Below are 23,239 nucleotides of genomic sequence, written 5' to 3' on the forward strand. Positions count from 1 at the left end.
ATCTGTGTGGATTCTTACATGTACCCATATATCCCAGTCTCTAGTTTGCAGCTCTCTGGTCTATTTCTGATCATCTTCGAGTAAATCCTAAAGGTCTCAAACTCCTTAAATCTAAATTGAATTTTAATTTAGTTTATTTTTTAAAAACTCCAATAGAATAATAGCATTTTTTTAATGTTTATTTATTTATTTTGAGAGAGAGAGAGAGAAAGTGTGTGCACACGTGTGTGCAAGCTGGGGAGGGGCAAAGAGAGAGGGAGAGAGAGAATTCCAAGCAGCCTCCATGCTGTCAGCGCAGAGCCTGAGATCCTGACGCAGGTCTTGATCCCAAGACCCTGGGATCATGACCTGAGATGAAATCAAGAGTCGGGTGCTCAAATGACTGAGCCACCCACACGCCCCTAGTAATAGCATTTTTAGAAAAAAGTGTATCGGAGCTAGAAGTAGGGAGATGAAGCTGTTTTGTGTGACCCATAAAGCTGATATTTGCTGTATTTTGTCAAATCTAAGATACCACCAGTTTCCAACTTACATCATTATTTCATGCATCAGAAAGAAAAGAAAAAGAAAGAAAGGAAGAACAAAAATTAAACATGATCTTTATAGATTCTGTTTGCATCTTACTTTCAGAGTTAGTCTGTTCATATTTTTGTTTCATTTTATGTTTTATTTTCATTGGCTTGCTTTTTATCCTATCTCCCCAATGTTGAGCAAACTATCTATAAACAATGATTTACATGTACGAGGGGGTAATCTATTAGTTAAAAACCAAACCCTAATTAAGGTAATTCTGCTTAGGTAAGTGGTTGTCTCCTTATTTTGTGTGTGAACTGACTTATATTGTAACTCCTTACAATGAAGAGATAAGCTTTTAATTTCACAGGTGTCCTCGTTCTTAAAAATTATCCTTAGGTTGTTTTGTTTTGTTTTGTTTTGTTTTGTTTTGTTTTGTTTTCCTGGAAGAATGAGATCAGCCATGATAATTTTGAAAATAAAAAATATTAGGAAGAGCAGATAAGGGCACCTGGGTGGCTCAGTCAGTTAAGCGTCCGACTTTGGGTCATGATCTCATGGTTTGTGAGTTCGAGCCCTGCATCGGGCTCTGTGCTGACAGCTCAGAGCCTGGAACCTGTTTCAGATTCTGTGTCTCCCTCTCTCTCTGCCCCTCTCCCGCTTGCACTCTGTCTCTTTCTGTCTCTCAAAAATAAAGAAACATTTAAAAAACAATTAAAAAGAACAGATAGCATTAACATTTATTTAGGAGAATGCAAGTGTAGTTCATCTTAACCAGTCAAAAGAGAAAAACATTAGCATCTCGTAGATACTAAGAAGTGATTGACAAAATTTCGCATTTATTTCTGATGCTTAAAATCCATTAGAAAACAGAACCAGATGGATTCTTGATGTTTTTCTAAATACCTCAAACTAAAAGGTAGCTAATGATGAAAAACAGAAACATTTTCTTAAAGTCAGGGACACAACAAAGATGCCTAGTGTCCCTGCATTATTTAACATTGTTCAGAATACTAGCTAATGTAATTATACAAGAGAATGAAATCAGAAAGCATATGTGAATATACACACACAGATACGGAAAAGGCAAAATTTGCATATGCTGATTGTATACTTGGGAAAATTCAAAAGGACCAAAAGGCTGCAAGCCAAATAAATCAGTTTGTAAAAATTAATAAGTAATAATCACTAGCTGTTCCTATTTCAAACAAGAATTAGAAAATATAAAAGTGCCTGGCTGGCTCAGTCAGTGGAGCGTGTGATTCTTGATCTTGGGGTTGCAGGTTCAAGCCCCACATTGGGTGTGGAGATTGCTCAAAAATAAAATCTTTAAAAAAAAAAAAAAAAGGAAAGACAAAGAAAACACAAAAGAAAGATTCCGTTTTTAATTTTTAAAGAGCCCTAAAAATAAACTTAGCAAGGCATGGACAAAGCTTATGGAGATTAAAGTAGAAAACTCTACGTGGGTATTTACAAGGTAAAGACGTAACTATGCAAAGTCCTGACCTGAGAAAGAGACCAAACACCTTAAAGTAGACCTTACTGGAGGTGTGAATGTGTGTATTCAATTTAGTATAATATAACATTGTTTTAAATAAGTGGGCATCGCTTGAATTATTCAAAACTAGTACTGGGAGGATTTGTTTACTATTTTTGAAAAGTGATAGCCTTACTTCATGTCCAAGGTGAAAACAAATCCCAGCTGGAGAGAGTACTGGGTGGCCAATGGCTACTCTCTACTCTCTGGCAGTCCCATGCCTTCCACAGCTCCGGTGGACTTTTCTGCCCCCAGCTGCCCCCTCAGAACTTACCTGCTCACTGTCCCATTTCCTTTGAGCTTTCCAAGTGACTGCCTAGATAGTAGGACAAGCCAGTCTGTACTTAAAATGAGCAACAATGGCAGAATTTTCACTATTTTAGGAGCCTGTTGGAGACATGGTGCCTCGTTCCAAATAAGTAAAACTCATCTTAGCGCTTCAGTAGCTGGCAAGCCAAAGGAGAAAGATTTGTGGGCAGACAAGAATGATCAACTCTTCTTATGAAAGGCGCACAGTTTGCATTGTATTTACAGATTAGTATGACTCAGAGGATGAGTAGAACTTTGTTGTTAATAGCGCATTTTTTGTTGCTGTGCTATAAGGTTTTACCCATTATTCATGGGTAATAACACTACACACAGACAATCCTTTTTAAAGAGTAAGGAGCCGTCATAACATACCAATGTGTGTTTGGAGGTGGAAAATGCCATTTCTTCCCCCAGACAAGAGACTGTTTAGGAAGGAGATGGGTGTTCTCCATACCGTATGATTAGAATCAAGCCATGTTTGGGGCGCCCGGGTGGCTCCGTCGGTTGAGCATCCGACTTCGGCTCAGGTCGTGATCTCACAGTCTGTGGGTTCGAGCCCCGCGTCGGGCTCTGTGCTGACCGCTCAGAGCCGGGAGCCTGCTTTGGATTCTGTGTCTCCCTTTCTCTCTGCCCCTCCCCCGCTCACGCTCTGTCTCAAAAATAAATTAAAAAAATTTTTTTTTTAATTAAAAAAAAAAAAAGAATCAAGCCACGTTTATTAAGTGCACATACCGTGCTAGGCACTTTGCCATAACTTCTCTGGTACCCCAAGACTTAGCCTTCTCTTACTTTCGCCAAATAGTGATTTGCCGGCTGTGTTATCCTTTGATGAAGATTATTGGTTAATATGACATTCTCCACATCCTGCCAAAATAATCAGACTTCTCATTTCTCTTGCCAACGCTGAAAATAGAATGGAGGCATCAGGCGTCCATAAGTAGGTCTGTATCTCAGTTTTAGTTCTAACATAGATATTGAGTGAACCCGTAAAAGAAAATTACATGTGAGGCTGCAATCATTATTGAAAGATCAACCCATCCAGTGGTAACAAATGCTAGACATAAGCACAATATTACATTATATGTGTGCAAAAGCGGTGTTTACCTAGCCTGTCTTTGGTCAGACAAGTAATGCTGTTTTTCTCCCTTTTTTTTTGTTTGTGGCTGGGCTTTCTTGGCTTTTTTTCCCCTTTAGCACAGAACTCTGAAAGCCTCTTAGCGATCCAGCCCTACCAACCACAATTTACAAAGTCTATCATAACAGTCTATGACAATAAAGAAAACACTAGTACAAATATGGTGTCCAATTTATAAAGCAATTCTTGTTTCCAGCTTTGGCAGCCTTTCTGGCCTCTGCCAGCCTGAGGAGTGGAGTGGTGAGCTCGGGCCTGAGCGGGGGGCCCTTGGTCCTTAGGTCTCCTGGTCGGTCCCCGTGGAAAACCATGTGTGTATGCACTAAATGTACATTCTGAGCACTCAGGGCTGTGACTTGACTTTCGATTTTAGTGTGTCCAGTTGTTGATTTCCCATTGAGTACCTGTTTGTGAAAAACCATCCCGAAACTTACTTTGAAAAGTATTTGAAAGAATGATATGGAGGAGAGAGATTAATGTGGGGTGTTCAGTGCATTCAAGATAACCCCTCTCCCCCCCACCCCCCGATGTGGAAAGGCAGCATGAAGATTTACACATATATGACTTTATTTTTTTATTTATTTATTTTAAGGTTTCTTTTTAAATATTTATTTATTTATTTTGAGAGAGAGAGAGAGAGAGAGTGCGTGTGCATGAGTGGGGGAGAGGTTCAGAGAGAGAGGGAGAGAGAATCTTAAGTAGACGCCTTGCTCAGCGTGGAGCCCAGTGTGGGGCTTGATCCGAGACGAGATCACGAGTGGAGAGCGAAATCAAGAGTTGGACGCTTAACTGACTGAGCCACCCGGGCGCCCCCTACATGTATATGGATTTTTTAATACTAACTTTTTTTTTTAAATTTTTTTTTTCAACGTTTATTTATTTTTGGGACAGAGAGAGACAGAGCATGAACGGGGGAGGGGCAGAGAGAGAGGGAGACACAGAATCGGAAACAGGCTCCAGGCTCTGAGCCATCAGCCCAGAGCCCGACGCGGGGCTCGAACTCACGGACCGCGAGATCGTGACCTGGCTGAAGTTGGACGCTTAACCGACTGCACCACCCAGGCGCCCCCTTAATACTAGCTCTTAAAACATTTTTGTGACTATTCTATAATGTACCTAATATACAGGACTATTTTATTTAATACTTACATTAATAAATATCCGTGTTTGGGAGCATTAAGACATTTTCCCCCAAAAAGCCATATAATCAGAAGTGTTTAGAGGTCGTGGAACGAAGGTGCAGGCTCCATCAGGACAAGAAGTGCAGCTCTTTTGCTCACCTTTGACTACGTCACACATAATGTAGTCTCAAGAATGAAGGAAAAGAACAAATAAATGATAAATGACTTCTGGAACTCTGAGCTAAGATTTTTAAATAAACATGGGTCATCGACCAACTCATAAAGCCACAGTGTTAGTAGCCTGGTTCTCATTTATCTGATGTCTTAACCAATGTTATAATGGATAATTATTAATATTATAGCCAGAGGCTATAAGGCTCCAACACAGATACAGTAATACAGATAATTTTTGTTGAAACTTATCTCCATCCGGGCTTCTTCCTTTAGACATGCTTTCCTCAGGTTTCTGCCTTTCCATAGCTTATAAACTACCTAGAGGCAGGCCTGTAATGTGAACTGAAAACACGGCTCTGGCTTATTTAAGTATCATTTTATAAAACTCTCTAATTTCATTGCAGAAAAGCCAAAGATGGTAATGACTACCAATAAACTATCTTGTTGGCATATTCTTTTTTTTAATGTTTATTTATTTTTGAGAGAGAGAGACAGAGAGAGAGAGAGACAGAGTATGAGCAGGGGAAGGGCAGAGAGAGGGAGACACAGAATCAGAAGCACGCTCCAGGCTCTGAGCTGTCAGCACAGAGCCCAACATGGGGCTCGAACTCACAAGCTCTGAGATCATGACCTGAACTGGAGTGGGACGCTCAACTGACTGAGCCACTTTGAGCTTCCAAAAGCTTAGTGGAAAATGGGGAGTAAAACCAGAACCACCATTATTGAACAATTAATTCTTACCTGGAATTCTTACTTTATTCCCTGAGTATCAGTGCATATTTGGTCTCATCTCCTGTAAGATTCACAGTGTAAATAAAACTGTCTCCTCATATGAAGAACAGTGTACCCTCGGAGTGCCTGAGTGGTTCAGTTGGTTGAGCGTGCGACTCTTGGTTTTAGCTCAGGCCATGATCTCATGGTTTGTGAGACTGAGCCCTGGGTCGGGCTCTGTGCTGAACAGTGCGAAGCCTGCTTGTGATTCTCTCTCTCCCTGTCTCTCTGGCCCTCCCCTGCTCATGCTCTCTCTCTCTCTCTCTCGCTCTCAAAATAAATAAATCAACCTAAAAAAAAAAAGAATGGTGTACCCACGGATTTTCAGTGCTTTGATCCCTAAGGAAATATTCATTGTTATGTAGCACAGTCTACATTGTTGTAACAAAGAGAACCCTCACTCCATAACTCAGTAAGACAGAAGTTTGTGCAATAATCCGGGGTGAGCAGTCCAGGGCTAGCAGGGAGGCTCCCCCATCCTCAGCTGGTACCTTCCATACCTGCCATCTCTTGGTCCAGGTTGGCTTTTCCATTTGTTGATATTTCCAGGGAGAGAGAGAAGGCAAATGTGGTCCCTGGGAGCTTATATGCCGTCACTTCTAGCAGCATCCTGTTGGCTGGGACTTACTCATACGACCACATCTTGCTGCAAGGGAGGCTGCACCGTATCGTCTCTAGCTGAGTTGCCATTTGCACCCAGGCTTGAGGAAGGGGGTTTCCCATAACTGGGAAGAGGAGAGGCTTCATTCTAAGGGACAGTGACCAGCCTCCGATACTCACTAAACCCTGTTTAGGCAGGAGTGGGTTCACTCTATGAGCAGAGTTGACTTTGTTACATAAATCTATGAAAAATTTGAATGACTAAGATTTCCTTTTCTAAAAGTTAAAGTACTTTAGGATTATCTGGATTCCAGGAGAGAGAGAAATTTAAAAGTAGATTTAACAGCATGCATCTTATGGAGGAACTTTCAAAGGTTTGTTTAGGCATATACAGCTCCACATCTGTGATCTTTGAATGAACCTTGACTGTCATCTGCACAGTTTTTAGTGGATTTTATGGATTCAAGAACATTAAAGCCAAAAAGTTTATCAGATTAAATGGTTGTTTTCTCCAAATAGAGAGGTGATCCTTTAGAATTCCTATGTCAATTATTATAAGAAGACTATTTGCACTTTTAAAATTAAAGTACATAAGAAATCAATTAAAATTTGAGTAGATCTTAAATATTTATGAAGTTGTAATCATGACGGTTGTTATATAGCCATTATATCTCAATTGGTTTTTTCGTGAAATACACACATAACAAACGCAAGGGGAAAAATTAAACCCCATTCATTATCGCTTTGCCTTTGTATATGAGTATGTATGTATCCCAAGAAAATTTCTTGTAAACCCACAAGGAAACTTGGGGTTTGGGGGCACTGGTGTTCCCAAATCAAGATGTTAGTCATGTAGTGGTTTTCCAATGGGATTTCATCTACACCATAACAGTTTTGGGAACTGCAATTCCATCGACCCCAATCATATCTAGCATTTATGAAAGCTGTTGTTATGGGAAAGCTGAAGTAAGACCCACAGAATTTTCCTACAAAACCAAGGCCATCTACTGCCTTGTAGCCAGCAATAGGCTATTGGCTATGGTGTGCTCAATCTCAGGGAGACCCAGGGCAAAAGGTAGAAGAGTTTGCAAGAGGAAAAAACAGTGACTGGCACCAGCAGAGGTGGGCCTATCTTTGTGCTAGAAGTACCCTAGGATGGAAGAAAAGATATTTGGACTTGGTAAGGAAAGACATGCCTGGAAGACAGCATCTCATTTTGTGGCTTGGGATCTTGAGCTACAGTTTTAGAAATGAATAAAAACTGAGGGTCCTTGGCTGGAAGGGGAAGTGGCAAAGGGTAGATTGGGTTGCTCCCCCAAAGTGGCTCATCCTGGGGGAAATATAACCTGTGGAAGTGGAGAGAATGTTGTTCCCTAGAACAGTCTCCCAAACCTGCCTGATCTTAAGAATCACTTGGGGACCTCGTTTAAAAAAATAAATGAGAAGCCTTGGTAGTTCGGGAGTAGACTTTGTGATTTCAGAAATCCCCCCTGAAAAGGGCTGGCCTGTCTTTAAAAGAAGGCTTCAGGGCGGGAATGGAGATAGCACCTGGGACCAGGATAGCATCCTAAGAAGAGGTGAGAGCCACTGGGGTACAGGGAAGCCTTTGGTGAATTTAAGTGACTATATTTGAGAAGTAGGAGCAAGTCTGTGTGGTGGAAAAGGTGGGTTTTGAAAGTTGCAGAGAGCAGTCTGTAGCCAAAATGATGACACAGGTTTGCTTGAACTTTTTGAGATTTCGGGTCTGAGAGAGTTTTGTTTGCACCTAGCTTCCTCATCACTAGGGTACTTCCCTCGCCCCTAATCTTTACCTTTTGAGAACCTTGGGTGGTGATGGTGGTGGTGGTGATAGGAGTAAAAATGATAATAACTCTAAAGCAGGAGGCTCATATTCATCAGAAAGTTTTGGAGGACTCTGGAACTCTTCCTCTCAGTGTCTGTACCTGCTTCTTATCTCATCGAACCCTTTCACGGTGAAGGACCAGGCCATCATCTCCATCACCCCAACCACAAGCCAGAAGATGGTCTTACACTCTCCATTACCAACTCTTCGTCTCGCCCCCGTCCTGTGGGTTCTGCCTCCTTACAAAACCTTCAGTGACTTCTCTCCACCCAGTCACTGTTGTTGTCACCTTAACCCCTGTGTTGCTGTCATTGTTTCTTGCCTGGGTCACTGCAAGTGGCCATCCCATCCTGTAGTCCTACAGGACCCCTGAAACCAACAGGATAAAGTCTAAGCTGCTGGACACATAATACAAACTCTTTTATGTTCTGGAAACCTCATTCTCACCCCTGCCTCTCCAGCCTCATTATCTTGTATGCCGTCCCATCACTCTGTGCTCAGCCTGTGCTCAGAGGCCCCGCCACAGTAAAATGCTAGAAGCTCCCTAACCTAGCTGTGCCCTTCCCCACTCTACTTCCCTGCTGTGATCCAAGGCAAGTGAGGGCACAGATGGTATCTCTCCCAGAAACACAGCATCCTCAGCACCGCACGGGATGCCTGGCCCCTAGCGGCCATCAATAAACTTTGTGGAACGGATGGATGGATGAATGAAAGATGGGTGTTTGCGCCTAGTCTTTCACATGCTATTCCAGGCCTTTCTTGTGTAGTTAGTTCTCTGATTGTCTTTCAAATTTCAGCACAGTCCTTACTTGCTAAAGCAGGCCCCTACTGATGCCCGCCTGCCCACCTTTGGGTTAGGAGCTTCTCCTGTGCTCGCCCAGGGCCTCGTTATTCACCCCTGTCATTCAGTACATCCATTGCAGGAGCATGGCGTGAACTTTCCAAGGATGGGGCTGTGTGATGTTTAGTTTCCCTCCCCAGTGACAGGCACACAGTAGGTGCCCAGTGGAAGGAAGAACCAGTGTAATGAACAAGTGAGCGAGCTCTGCTCATCCCTGCTCTTAGTGTCATCACATGGCTAGTTGTTTGATATTGCCAGAAGCTGGCCACATTACGCATGCTCAGGAAGACTCGCAAAGGGCCGGGAGTCACTCCTGAGCCTGATGTTTATCCTGCATCTTGCAGAGAGGAGTTTCGACCTTTGGGGCGTGAACACGTTAAAGGACCTTGAGGCTGGAGGACCTTGACTGGCCACCCCGCCCCTTCCTCCCTGGCCTTATTTGTCCACAGTGGCTGGCCTGGGACCTCTGTGCCCCTCGGAGTCACATTCCTAGCCGTCCGATACTTTGGGGAGGGTCTGTGTGGGTTCGCCTTCTTCCGAGGACACGAGGCTCAGTGAATGTCAAAGCTCTGCCAGTGTTAAGGTGGCATTATTGTTTCAAGTGGCAGAGGAAAGCGGAGACATAGTAAATAGCAGGGTTGGCCCAAGACGCTACACAGCAGTTCCTCTGCCAGGCCCTTCGATTAAACTTTGTAAACGAGTACCATAGTGCAAGACATTTTGAAATTGGGCTCTTTATGAAGACTAATATTGCTGTCATAAGGCAACTTTATGAAAACCCTAGGGGACCTTTAACTGTAGCAGAAGCTTCCTCATTTAAGCCATGAAGGTTAAACAATAAAAACTAATTTTCTATTCCCAGCATAGCCAGTGCGCTGCCAGGAAAGCATCACTCTCTTTTAGGAAAACAAGGGCACGCTCTTCGCCAGCCCTTTGGTGGGGAGAGAGCATTATCTGTGTGCAAAGATGTGTCTTTTCCAATCAGCAGATTTCTTTCGGGAGAAGCAAGCCCCCGCTGACTGTCCTCGGTGGGAGGAGGAGACCAGCCCACATCTTGGTAAAGTTCTTCGCTGAGGATTTCCAGAGGTGGTCACGGGGACGGCGGTGGCTGATTTAGTTAGGAGGCAAACAAATGAGGCGGTTAAGAGGTGGGGTGCCGGGGCTGTGGGCTGTGGATAGAATCCGTGTTGAGTAAACTTTGGCCCTGGGTGAATTTTGTAAATCAGTAGTTTATATTAAGAAATAAGTAATCTGGGGGATCAAAATGTAGAATTACAAATACATCAGAGAAGGCCTTTCCTTTCAGGATTGGTGACCCCAACGCCCCGTGTACCTGCCCCCCTCACCGGTCCTCCTCCCCCTGTCCCCAGTGGGGATGGTCAAGAGCTGCCCTTCCCCCTCCCCCGTGCTCCTCTCCCATTGTCCTGGGACCTGAAGGGTGAGGAACGCGGGCTGTGCCGTACCTTTCATAACGTGTATTTAGGCAACACTCAAGGGATCCTGCTCTTAAAGCTCTTTGCTTCGAGGCTATCTTTGGACTGTTGTTACCACTGACAGCTCAAAGGAACTAAGGGGCCCCCCGCTCCATCCAGGTGCATATAACGTGTTCCCCCATATCCTGTGGATTAGAAGTTCGGTGTGAGCTTTGGGGGGGGCGGGGAAGCAAGAGGCTGAGACACCCGTACTAATTCTGTCTCTTTAGCTGGTGCACAACAGCTGGGTATTCTTTCTGTACCTTGTAAACCAAGAATACATGGACGATAAAACCCTTACAGATAAAGAGCTATTGATAAGACCGTGAGCCGTGTCTCTCTGGGAGAGCCCTTGGAGACAAGGTCTGTATGGAAGGGAGGGCAGGATGCTCGCGGTGGAGACGGATTGGAAGTAGTTCTGCATGGCTGGCACCGGTGGTGTCCCGAGTGGCCTCAGAGGTGGGGTCTGGGGGCCCCGGGGAGGAGTAGCAAGAGAGCGCAGAGTGGTCACCAGGACATCGTACGGGACCTTGTAAGCCCAGGTGAGGCCTGTGGGCCTGCCCCCGACGTCCTTGCGCAGCACCCGGGGGGATGTTCAGAGAGGGAACATACTCCTCCGTGTACTTTAGGATTGCTCCAGCAGCAGAGATCAGTTGGAGGAAAGCAAGAGCCTGGCAGAGAGGTAGGAGGCTGTTCTAATCCTGATGAGAAAGGAGGAAAGCTTGAAGGAAGGCAGTTGTACTTGGTGGCACCAAGGGGATGGATCTCTGAGCGCTTCACCAGGCGAGGCGGAAGTCTGCAGGACTTCTCGGCAGGAATAGGAAACCTATTCGTTTTCAGAAACAACCCATGTGTGGTATTCATGTGCTAACTCGGCTGATGAATACACCATTCTTGTAACTAGGTTGGAGAAGAATTACATGAAGGGTATCATTAAGATGTTAAAACGAACGCATTACATATGTTAACAAGTGTATGAACCCTGTATTATATCTGGCAAACGGGGTGTTAAATCCTTGTTCAACCAGCCAGATGTCCCTGCAGCTGCTGCTGGTACTGCAGAGGGAGGCAGCCACCTGAGACCCCAGCTTCGAGCTGGGCCGTACAAATTGCTTCTTCTGTGCTCTGACTGACAGGCACCACACGGATCACACAATTCACAGCACAATGCACAGGTGGGATTTTTCAGTCCGAGAAGCCCAGCCTCCAGCAACTTGACCTTTTCGGGGAATCGTTAAAGCTAGGAATGTCCTCCGGTGGGAGCTGAAATCTACTTGTATCATTTTGTAAGATAATAAAACACTGCAATCAAGCAAATAAGACCAACTTGATAACATTCACTGTCGGATTGGAATGTTCTCAAAGTCTTGTTTGGGGCAGTCGTCCGAGTTTTCAAAGGCGTGCTGAACATTTGCTGTAAATGTTTAAATTACCTGGAGCAAAATCCTCCTAACTACCCAAAGGAGTTGAAAATACTCATAGGTATTTGTATTTATTCTTATGGAGTGTAATCTCTCCTAAGTGGCTTTGACTGTCAAGATCGAGCCAGTTCTGGGATGTCTCCCACCTCCCCAGGTTTGGGGACGTATTCTAAAATACGTTAGAAGATGTCTGAAAGAGCCTGTTGCATCAGATTGAAGACACGGTCCGTACTCTTCAAATTTACCCTGCCACACTCTGGGTTGGGTGCTTCTTGGCTCTTGAGCTGGGGAGAAGCTGAAAAGAAGCAATCCCAGAGACCACAGTTACACAATCACATCAATCCTTTGTGCGCTTTCTTTCCTGGAGGAGAAATTGTGAAATCACAACATTTCTCTATGAGTGAAATAAAAGTCGAAATTAAAAAAAAAAATTTTTTTTTATCGGTTGTTTTCCTGTCTGTTCAGACGTACTCCGACAGCAAAGATGAAACTGAGTTTTGCAGTCTAAATAGGAAAATACCACAATGAGAAGATTAAAACATGTTGTGAAATCTCCTCATCTCTATTGTTTTTAGACTTTGGAGCGGGGGCGACAGCAATTTCAAATCTGCAGAGCCTGGCTGCGGCATCCCAGGCTTGTCAATGAGGGACGGCGGCCGCTAGGTGGCAGTATGTCAGAGGCTTTCTTTAGTCCCTGACTTGGCTGCAATTTCTTTGGCTGCCTACCAGCAGTCCTGCTTTCCTTCTTGTCCTGTTTTGAAGGGTTAAATGAAGCTATCATAATTTAGGTCCAAATTACGCTTATCTAAAAATGCATAATTTTGCTGGAAAGCCTACTTGTTACAGCGTGACCTTAAAATAAATTCATTCATTCATGTGAGTTTTCTTGGTAGCTTATAGGTAATGATCCTAGTTGTCATGGATGGTTGATAGAAACCACGGGGCCATTCTTTCTGTCCCTGGCACGTAATAGATGCTAAACACGCTGTCTTCTGAGAAGGCAGATCGCTGGTCTTCCTGGGGGAGCAGACGGTGGCTTCTCTCTTGTGGCTCTTAGCAAAGACCTGAGACCTTAGGAGGACCCTCTGCCTGACTTCCTCACCTTGGAAACTTCCTGCTTCCTGCTGGGAGGTATGTCAACTACCTGTACTTCTTTATGGTCCACTATGCACTGGATGTTTATCCAGAGAGTGCGTTTTGTTTTTTTTTTTTTTAACTTACAGCTGGCTTTAAAGTAGGATAAATCACACACAACTTTCTAAAAAAGATCTCTTTCATCTGAATAATTTGTTCAGAGGGAAGGAGATGGGATATCCTTTGTACTGTTTTCCCCGGATTAAATGATCAGAACTTTTTGAATTCAAAGAAACCAGAAGCGATGTCTGAGTGATAAGGTTTGGGAATAAAGAACTGCACGTTTTAAGATACTCTAGTGCAACAGCAGTAGAGGACGAAAGTGGGTGAAAATAAATGTAAATGCACTGCTTAGACAACAAATGGAATTGTCAGTTGGGCTGGAGTACCAGTGCTCCTTTAGAAGGTTTCCTGTAATCTTGAAAATTAAAAATATCAGGGGGCATTCAAGAAAGGTCCGTGGTCGGTATATACGTAGCAAAGTATCCGATCCTTGAGAAAACTGACAAAGCCGAGTGGCTCCTGCTGTGTGGAGTGGGCTTGACAGTGTTCCATCCGGAGACACGGTGCCCCTCATGCCCAAGGTCTGCAGGCTGTAGTTTGGGCGGTTGACCAGCCAAGCCCTGAACATGGCTCAGCCCGGTCTGAGACAGTGATTTTCTGAAGACCCTGGGAATTCCAAGACCATATTTCCTGATGTCAAGACTCCTTTTTGGGGACGCCTGGGTGGCTCAGTCGGTTATAAGCCTCTGACTCTTGATTTCAGCTCAGGTCATGATCTGGTTCGTGAGTTCGAGCCCCATGTCAGGCTCAGCACTGTGTGGGATTCTCTCTCTCCATCTCTCTCTCTCTCTCTCTCAACAATAAATAAATAAAAACTTGAAAACAAAGGCAGCTTTCTGTCAGGTTTTCCAGGTTGCTGGCAGGTACTAGGCACCAGATCCCCAGGGAAGGGAAACCTCCTTTTAGAATTTCTACTTCAGGGAGGAAAACACCCTCTAAGGATTTCTTGACAGGTGTAGTCAGTCCCTCTATCCACTTAGGTTCTCCAGTTGGGACTTCATAAATTAGACTGATGAAAGAAAGATTAATAAGAGAAGAGCATACACATTTATTGAATATAGACTTCATAAAGAAATGGAGACCTGAAGAAATGGTTAACCTGATTTTTAAAAATTTTTTTTAATGTATATTTATTTTTGAGAGAGAGAGACAGCGCATAAGCAGGGGAGGGGCAGAAAGAGAGGGAGACACAGAATCAGAAGCACGCTCCAGGTTCTGAGCTGTCAGCATAGACCCTGACACGGGGCTCGAACTCACAGAGGGCAAGATCATGACCTGAGCCGAAGTCGGACGCTCAACCGACTGAGCTACCCAGGCGCCCCTAACCTGATTGGTTTTTATACCAGGTTTGGTGAAGTGGGAAAATGTGATAGGGCAAAGGGTCTGAGCTAAGTAAACTGAGGAGGCCCATTCCCTCAGATTCTTCTTGGCGTCCTTCCATCTTGGAGATAAGGATGCTCCTTTCCGCCAGTTATGAGGACAGCACTCTCTCATGACGGTCTTATGACCTGCTTCAGAGAAGAAGGACAAGGTCAGGGAGTCCTTACTGCACCTGCCATTTCTCAAATTCCTTCAGCTAAAAATATTCACTATGCCAAGACATTATATCTTGGGGTAGCAGGTTCTGAACCTCATCACGAGCCCACGAAACTTTTCTGCCAGCTTTCAGGTGTGTATTTGAGGATTCCATCTTGTAAAAGGAGGTGGGCATAGAGCTCTAAAAGAGAAGTCAGAAGGCAGAGGTTCTAGTCCCAGCCTTAATTAGGGCAGTCCTTATTCTCTTTCAGCCTCCATTTCCCAGTCTGAAAAATCAGGTTAGTGATAATTACCCAGCCTCTGATTCTAATAAGAATCAAATACGACAATACAAGGGAAACTACTTTGTTGGCTACAAATGTAAGGGGTAATTTAATTTTCTTTTTTTTTTTTTTTTTTTTTTTTTTTTTTTTAATTTTTATTTTTTTTTTATTTTTTATTTATTTATTTTTTTTTTATATATGAAATTTATTGTCAAATTGGTTTCCATACAACACCCAGTGCTCATCCCAAAAGGTGCCCTCCTCAGTACCCATCACCCACCCTCTCCTCCCTCCCACCCCCCATCAACCCTTAGTTTGTTCTCAGTTCTCAACAGTCTCTTATGCTTTGGCTCTCTCCCACTCTAACCTCTTTTTTTTTTTTTTTTTCCCCTCCCCCATGGGTTTCTCTTGAGTTTCTCAGGATCCACATAAGAGTGAAACCATATGGTATCTGTCTTTCTCTGTATGGCTTATTTCACTTAGCATCACACTCTCCAGTTCCATCCACGTTGCTACAAAAGGCCATATTTCATTTTTTCTCATTGCCACGTAGTACTCCATTGTGTATATAAACCACAATTTCTTTATCCATTCATCAGTTGATGGACATTTAGGCTCTTTCCATAATTTGGCTATTGTTGAGAGTGCTGCTATGAACATTGGGGTACAAGTGCCCCTATGCATCAGTACTCCTGTGTCCCTTGGATAAATTCCTAGCAGTGCTATTGCTGGGTCATAGGGTAGGTCTATTTTTAATTTTCTGAGGAACCTCCACACTGCTTTCCAGAGCGGCTGCACCAATTTGCATTCCCACCAACAGTGCAAGAGGGTTCCCGTTTCTCCACATCCTCTCCAGCATCTATAGTCTCCTGATTTGTTCATTTTGGCCACTCTGACTGGCGTGAGGTGATACCTGAGTGTGGTTTTGATTTGTATTTCCCTGATAAGGAGCGACGCTGAACATCTTTTCATGTGCCTGTTGGCCATCCGGATGTCTTCTTTAGAGAAGTGTCTATTCATGTTTTCTGCCCATTTCTTCACTGGGTTATTTGCTTTTCGGGTGTGGAGTTTGGTGAGCTCTTTATAGATTTTGGATACTAGCCCTTTGTCCGATATGTCATTTGCAAATATCTTTTCCCATTCCGTTGGTTGCCTTTTAGTTTTGTTGGTTGTTTCCTTTGCTGTGCAGAAGCTTTTTATCTTCATAAGGTCCCAGCAATTCACTTTTGCTTTTAATTCCCTTGCCTTTGGGGATGTGTCGAGTAAGAGATTGCTACGGCTGAGGTCAGAGAGGTCTTTTCCTGCTTTCTCCTCTAAGGTTTTGATGGTTTCCTGTCTCACATTCAGGTCCTTTATCCATTTTGAGTTTATTTTTGTGAATGGTGTGAGAAAGTGGTCTAGTTTCAACCTTCTGCATGTTGCTGTCCAGTTCTCCCAGCACCATTTGTTAAAGAGACTGTCTTTTTTTCCATTGGATGTTCTTTCCTGCTTTGTCAAAGATGAGTTGGCCATACGTTTGTGGGTCTAGTTCTGGGGTTTCTATTCTATTCCATTGGTCTATGTGTCTGTTTTTCTGCCAATACCATGCTGTCTTGATGATGACAGCTTTGTAGTAGAGGCTAAAGTCTGGGATTGTGATGCCTCCTGCTTTGGTCTTCTTCTTCAAAATTACTTTGGCTATTCGGGGCCTTTTGTGGTTCCATATGAATTTTAGGATTGCTTGTTCTAGTTTCGAGAAGAATGCTGGTGCAATTTTGATTGGGATTGCATTGAATGTGTAGATAGCTTTGGGTAGTATTGACATTTTGATAATATTTATTCTTCCAATCCATGAGCAGGGAATGTCTTTCCATTTCTTTAAATCTTCTTCAATTACCTTCATAAGCTTTCTATAGTTTTCAGCATACAGATCCTTTACATCTTTGGTTAGATTTATTCCTAGGTATTTTATGCTTCTTGGTGCAATTGTGAATGGGATCAGTTTCTTTATTTGTCTTTCTGTTGCTTCATTGTTAGTGTATAAGAATGCAACTGATTTCTGTACATTGATTTTGTATCCTGCAACTTTGCTGAATTCATGTATCAGTTCTAGCAGACTTTTGGTGGAGTCTATCGGATTTTCCATGTATAATATCATGTCATCTGCAAAGAGCGAAAGCTTGACTTCATCTTTGCCAATTTTGACGCCTTTGATTTCCTTTTGTTGTCTGATTGCTGTTGCTAGAACTTCCAGCACTATGTTAAATAACAGCGGTGAGAGTGGGCATCCCTGTCGTGTTCCTGATCTCAGGGAAAAAGCTCTCAGTTTTTCCCCGTTGAGGATGATGTTAGCTGTGGGCTTTTCATAAATGGCTTTTATGATCTTTAAGTATGTTCCTTCTATCCCGACTTTCTCAAGAGTTTTTATTAAGAAAGGGTGCTGGATTTTGTCGAAGGCCTTTTCTGCATCGATTGACAGGATCATATGGTTTTTCTCCTTTTTTTTGTTAATGTGATGTATCACGTTGATTGATTTGCGAATGTTGAACCAGCCCTGCATCCCAGGAATGAATCCCACTTGATCATGGTGAATAATTCTTTTTATATGCCGTTGAATTCGATTTGCTAGTATCTTATTGAGAATTTTTGCATCCATATTCATCAGGGATATTGGCCTGTAGTTCTCTTTTTTTACTGGGTCTCTGTCTGGTTTAGGAATCAAAGTAATACTGGCTTCATAGAATGAGTCTGGAAGTTTTCCTTCCCTTTCTATTTCTTGGAATAGCTTGAGAAGGATAGGTATTATCTCTGCTTTAAACGTCTGGTAGAACTCCCCTGGGAAGCCATCTGGTCCTGGACTCTTATTTGTTGGGAGATTTTTGATAACCGATTCAATTTCTTCGCTGGTGATGGGTCTGTTCAAGCTTTCTATTTCCTCCTGATTGAGTTTTGGAAGAGTGTGGGTGTTCAGGAATTTGTCCATTTCTTCCAGGTTGTCCAATTTGTTGGCATATAATTTTTCATAGTATTCCCTGATAATTGTTTGTATCTCTGAGGGATTGGTTGTAATAATTCCATTTTCATTCATGATTTTATCTATTTGGGTCATCTCCCTTTTCTTTTTGAGAAGCCTGGCTAGAGGTTTGTCAATTTTGTTGATTTTTTCAAAAAACCAACTCTTGGTTTCGTTGATCTGCTCTACAGTTTTTTTAGATTCTATATTGTTTATTTCTGCTCTGATCTTTATTATTTCTCTTCTTCTGCTGGGTTTAGGCTGCCTTTGCTGTTCTGCTTCTATTTCCTTTAGGTGTGCTGTTAGATTTTGTATTTGGGATTTTTCTTGTTTCTTGAGATAGGCCTGGATTGCAATGTATTTTCCTCTCAGGACTGCCTTCGCTGCATCCCAAAGCGTTTGGATTGTTGTATTTTCATTTTCATTTGTTTCCATATATTTTTTAATTTCTTCTCTAATTGCCTGGTTGACCCACTCATTCGTGAGTAGGGTGTTCTTTAACCTCCATGCTTTTGGAGGTTTTCCAGACTTTTTTCTGTGGTTGATTTCAAGCTTCATAGCATTGTGGTCTGAAAGTATGCATGGTATGATTTCAATTCTTGTAAACTTATGAAGGGCTGTTTTGTGACCCAGTATATGATCTATCTTGGAGAATGTTCCATGTGCACTCGAGAAGAAAGTATATTCTGTTGCTTTGGGATGCAGAGTTCTAAATATATCTGTCAAGTCCATCTGATCCAATGTCTCATTCAGGGCCCTTGTTTCTTTATTGACCGTGTGTCTAGTTGATCTATCCATTTCTGTAAGTGGGGTGTTAAAGTCCCCTGCAATTACCACATTCTTATCAATAAGGTTGCTTCTGTTTATGAGTAATTGTTTTATATATTTGGGCGCTCCGGTATTCGGTGCATAGACATTTATAATTGTTAGCTCTTCCTGATGGATAGACCCTGTCACTATTATATAATGTCCTTCTTCATCTCTTGTTACAGCCTTTAATTTAAAGTCTAGTTTGTCTGATATAAGGATGGCTACTCCAGCTTTCTTTTGGCTTCCAGTAGCATGATAAATAGATCTCCATCCCCTCACTCTCAATCTAAAGGTGTCCTCAGGTCTAAAATGAGTCTCTTGTAGACAGCAAATAGATGGGTCTTGTTTTTTTATCCATTCTGATACCCTAAGTCTTTTGGTTGGCGCATTTAATCCATTTACATTCAGTGTTATTATAGAAAGATATGGGTTTAGAGTCATTGTGATGTCTGTATGTTTTTTATGCTTGTAGTGATGTCTCTGGTACTTTGTCTCACAGGGTCCCCCTTAGGATCTCTTGTAGGGCTGGTTTAGTGGTGACAAATTCCTTCAGTTTTTGTTTGTTTGGGAAGACCTTTATCTCTCCTTCGATTCTAAATGACAGACTTGCTGGATAAAGGATTCTCGGCTGCATATTTTTTCTGTCTAGCACACTGAAAATCTCGTGCCAATTCTTTCTGGCCTGCCAAGTTTCAAAAGAGAGATCAGTCACGAGTCTTATAGGTCTCCCTTTATATGTGAGGGCACGTTTACCCCTTGCTGCTTTCAAAATTTTCTCTTTATCCTTGTATTTTGCCAGTTTCACTATGATATGTCGTGCAGAAGATCGATTCAAGTTACGTCTGAAGGGAGTTCTCTGTGCCTCTTGGATTTCAATGCCTTTTTCCTTCCCCAGTTCAGGGAAGTTCTCAGCTATTATTTCTTCAAGTACCCCTTCAGCACCTTTCCCTCTCTCTTCCTCCTCTGGGATACCAATAATGCGTATATTATTTCTTTTTAGTGTATCACTTAGTTCTCTAATTTTCCCCTCGTACTCCTGGATTTTTTTATCTCTCTTTTTCTCAGCTTCCTCTTTTTCCATAACTTTATCTTCTAGTTCACCTATTCTCTCCTCTGCCTCTTCAATCCGAGCTGTGGTGGTTTCCATTTTGTTATGCATTTCGTTTAAAGCGTTTTTCAGCTCCTCGTGACTGTTCCTTAGTCCCTTGATCTCTGTAGCAAGAGATTCTCTGCTGTCAGCTATACTGTTTTCAAGCCCAGCGATTAATTTTATGACTATTATTCTAAATTCACTTTCTGTTATATTATTTAAATCCTTTTTGATCAGCTCATTAGCTGTTGTTATTTCCTGGAGATTCTTCTGAGGGGAATTCTTCCGCTTGGTCATTTTGGATAGTCCCTGGCGTGGTGAGGACCTGCAGGGCACTTCCCCTGTGCTGTGGTGTATAACTGGAGTTGGTGGGCGGAGCCGCAGTCAGACCTGATGTCTGCCCGGAGCCCACCGCTGGGGCCACAGTCAGACTGGTGCGTGCCTTCTCTTCCCCTCTCCTAGGGGCGGGATTCACTGTGGGGTGGGGTGGCCTGTCTGGGCTACTTGCAGACTGCCAGGCTTGTGATGCTGGGGATCTGGCGTCTTAGCTGGGGTGGGTAGGCAAGGTGCACAGGGGCAGGAGGGGCAGGCTTAGCTTGCTTCTCCTTAGGTGATCCTCTTCAGGAGGGGCCCTGTGGCAGCAGGAGGGAGTCAGATCCGCTGCCGGAGGTTTGGCTCCGCAGAAGCGCAGAGTTGGGTGTTTGCGCGGAGCGAGCAAGTTCCCTGGCAGGAACTGGTTCTCTTTGGGATTTTGGCTGGGGGATGGGCGGGGAAGATGGCGCTGGCGAGCGCCTTTGTTCCCCACCAAACTGAGCTCTGTCGTCCGGGGGCTCAGCAGCTCTCCTTCCCTTTGTCCTCCAGCCTTCCCGCTTTCTGAGCAGAGCTGTTAACTTATGACCTCCCAGACGCTAAGTCGCGCTTGCTGTCGGAACACAGTCCGTCAGGCCCCTCCGCTTTTTGCAAGCCAGACTCGGGGGCTCTGCTTGGCCGGTGAGCCGCCCCTCCGCCCCGGCTCCCTCCCGCCAGTCCGTGGAGCGCGCACCGCCTCGCCGCCCTTCCTACCCTCTTCCGTGGGCCTCTCGTCTGCGCTTGGCTCCGGCGACTCCGTTCTGCTAATCCTCTGGTGGTTTTCTGGGTTATTTAGGCAGGTGTAGGTGGAATCTAAGTGATCAGCAGGACGCGCGGTGAGCCCAGCGTCCTCCTACGCCGCCATCTTCCCTCTCCAGGGGTAATTTAATTTTCAGTATGAATATGCAGGATATATGTAAGTTGTGAGAATATAATTAATCTGTGACCAGAGAAGATGTCACCAAACAACCATTCACGGGAGCACTTAATTAGTAATAATGTTTGTCAGTGCCTGCCCTATGTTAGAATCACCTGGAGGGGCCCCTGGGTGGCTCAGTTGGTTTAGTGTCGGACTTCAGCTCAGGTCATGATCTTGCGGTTGGTGAGTTCGAGCCCCCGTCAGCTCAGAGCCTGCTTTGGATCTTCCGTCCCCCTCTGTTTGCCCCTCCCCTGCTTGCACTCGCTCAAAAATAAATAAACATGAAAAAACTCACTTAGATTCTTTTAAAAAATACCAAGTCAGTATCAGACTAGTTACATTAGACTGGCTGGAGTTGGGGCCTGGGTACCCTAAAGGAGTAGTCTGAGAAGAATGTTCTTCATGGTTGACATCCATGCACATAAATAACACTCATGTTAGAGTCCAAAAAATCGGGAGTGAGGTAAAGATACATAAATATATATATATATATATATATATATATATATATATATATAAAATACACATGAATATATATATATAAAGCTATAAAGATATATGCTTGTATAAAGATATACTGTGTGTACAAATGTATAAGCTTTAGCTTTTACACACATCATGTACTCCCTTTTCACATGGAAACTTCCCTTGTAGGGTTTCTGAGAGGAACTACAAGTCTTGAGTACCTAAAAACAAATATAACATGAAAGCAGCATTGCCTAATGGGTCTCTAGCTAGAGTTTTAATTCGTCCTGGGTCATGACACGTTAGGGTTTTTTTTTTATTTTTTGTTTTGGCTTTTTTGGTATTTGACTTTTTTTTTTTTTTTTAAGCAGTCATTGAAAGTGCTTCTGACTGGTGCTGGTTATTGAATTTTCTTGTAATGAAAAGTTTCTGTCACGGTTCTGACCTAGAAGTCACTGATTGAATGGGCAGTTTTTTCCCAGGTGGGAGAGAACAACCTTTGCCTGCCCATTTCATCACTGGCTTTAGTCTGCTGCTTCTTTGCCTGGGTCTGAAGCTTCAAACGTATTTCAGATTTGCCCATCTCTGAAATCTTTTGGGATGTCAGAGGGAATGTTGTTCTCAAAGTGAGGCCTTAGGCCTGGAGCACCAGTGCACCTGTTAGAAATGCAAATTCTCAGGTCCCACCCAAGACCTTACTGGGTCAGACACTGTGTTTCAACACACCCTCTGGGAGACTGTGATGCACGCTCAAGCCCAAGAACTACTGAGCTGGCATATAGGTAATCTCCATGCTTTTCTCCATAAGATGTGTGTTTTTCTCCATAGAAAAGCACGAACCAGACATTTGTGGACACACTTAATTTTGCTTCCTTTCTCCCTCCTCCCTCTCCTCTCTGAGGATGAGGCAGGTCAGGGCTAGAGGGAAAATGAAGGTAGCTTTAAATTTCTGTTGCTCTGTCATCAAGGTTCCTATTCCAATCTTTTAAGAGACAGTAATCAGGTAAAGACACATTGCATATACATATGTATAAAGATATTCACAATCTATAAAGACATATTATACTATAAATGTATAAATATATGGGATGAGCACTGGGTGTGGTATGGAAACCAATTTGACAATAAATTTAATATTTAAGAATAAAATAAAATATAAAAAATATATATATACAATGTACAAGTATATATATCTCCATTATAAATGTGTGAATATGTAAAATGTATAAAGATGCATTGTGTGTATATGTATATGTATATATATATGCATATATATGCATAAAAATATACACAATGTATAAAGGTACATTTTGTATATATAAATCTCTGTTGTAAATACAGGGGAGACTAAATACAGGAAATTCCAGAAATCAGAGTACCATTGCGAATCAAAAGGTCACAAGAAGAGACTTGGGTGATTGGAGGTCAGCAGGGGAGAAAAATAAATCTTGGATGGAGTGGGAAGAAGGTCTGGTAAGGGCCATTGCACAGCTCAAAAGGGGCTGCCACAATTTGCTTAGTACTTCCCGCAAACCATGCTCCCAGAGCTTTGTAGTGCATGTTCTGGGTCAAGGCACGGGGAGAATGTAGCCCTGGATGAGCAACCATGGTTCCTTGTAAAAGTCAGACTGACTTCTTTAGGTAACAGAAAACAGGTGTGCTATTTTCTCCAAGGGTCTTTAAAAGTATAGATTCTTATCTCTCTTGGGAGTCCTGAGGGCAGAGAGACAATTCAGTGTTATCTTATCTCTAGAACCCTTCCAACTGTTAACAGTTGAAGTTATAGTTTGCCTTTGTCTGTCTATCTATCTATCATCTATCACCTATCTCAAAGCCCTTCTCTCCAGACACTCAAAGAACTTAAGCTATATGGCTAATGTTTTAA

The 23,239-nt window shown here is 43.1% G+C and overlaps 1 protein-coding gene across 1 annotated transcript in view; it reads left to right on the plus strand.

The window, feature by feature from the left end:
* The window catches only part of TNFSF11 (TNF superfamily member 11), a 38,417-nt gene that overhangs the window by 8,480 nt on the left and 6,698 nt on the right, over nt 1–23,239 (plus strand). The gene's annotated exons all lie outside the window — the stretch shown is intronic.

Source organism: Puma concolor, chromosome A1, assembly GCF_028749965.1.
Source record: "Puma concolor isolate L17-30 chromosome A1, mPumCon1.1.hap2, whole genome shotgun sequence".
NCBI lineage: Eukaryota > Metazoa > Chordata > Mammalia > Carnivora > Felidae > Puma > Puma concolor.